At 33.4% G+C, this 857-nt stretch overlaps 1 non-coding gene across 1 annotated transcript; it reads left to right on the top strand.

Annotated features, from left to right (window-relative positions):
• The first annotated feature begins 470 nt into the window (after positions 1 to 470).
• On the top strand, positions 471 to 602 carry LOC126026339 (small nucleolar RNA SNORA51). The gene has a single exon (XR_007501632.1). It is a non-coding gene; the product is annotated as a small nucleolar RNA SNORA51 (small nucleolar RNA).
• Positions 603 to 857: the final 255 nt, after the last annotated feature.

The raw sequence follows: 857 nt of genomic DNA, 5'->3' as shown, positions 1-857 counted from the left end.
ACTATTTTTCTTGACCTTTGTTCATGATGGTGCATCTCTCAGTAAGAGGTCCAGTCTTCAGTGAGTCTGTAGTGGCACCAGTTGAGTTAATGAATTAACTCCTTCAAATTTGTCTCTTGATTGTATTACATCTCAAAAATCCATTGTCATAGTGGTTCTTTCCTTACCTGTCTTTCTGCTTACTTGCTTCAAAACCAAAAATATATACAAAAGACACAAATTTATTCATCCGTAAGACTACTTATTATTGCTTGGCCTTTAATACAGGATAGCTGGACACTACTATTTCATCATACTTCACTAATTTTGGTACTGAAATTTATACCTATAGATCTACAAGTGGAATATCTATAGGCTTCTGTTTAGCATACTGAAAGAGTTCAAAACAAAACAAAAATAGTTTCAAGGAGACAAGTCCTAAGTAGTCTGATGATGAATCATGCTCTTTTAATAATATTGAAAAATCAGTTGGCCTCCCAATGCTTACCACAGGCTGTGTTTTTTATACTGACTGTATAGAAAGAGGAGGTACAGTAAATGCACCCCATATACATCTCAACCCAGGCTTTTTTCCTGATCTGTATTGTGAATGGGGGACAAAAAAAAGAAAAGAAAAATCAGTAATAGGGACAGACAAAACTTATGCATTTATCATACTCAGAATCTTCTTTGGTTGAAAATAGTTACCCAAATTAAATAGGTTAATAATTATTACAATGTACAGACAATGAAACAGTCTTAGCAAGGGGAAAAAGCTTGTCAACATTATAATTATATTGAATAAACTGCTTAAATAAGAATTTGTTTATTTTTTCCTGGACTATGGACATGGTGTCAGATTCATACTGCATTCTGTC

The sequence above is a fragment of the Suncus etruscus genome, chromosome 13 (genome assembly GCF_024139225.1).
Source record: "Suncus etruscus isolate mSunEtr1 chromosome 13, mSunEtr1.pri.cur, whole genome shotgun sequence".
Taxonomy (NCBI): Eukaryota; Metazoa; Chordata; class Mammalia; order Eulipotyphla; family Soricidae; genus Suncus; species Suncus etruscus.
The sequence above is the reverse complement of the archived record's forward strand: the minus strand, read 5'-3'. Positions and strand labels throughout refer to the sequence as shown.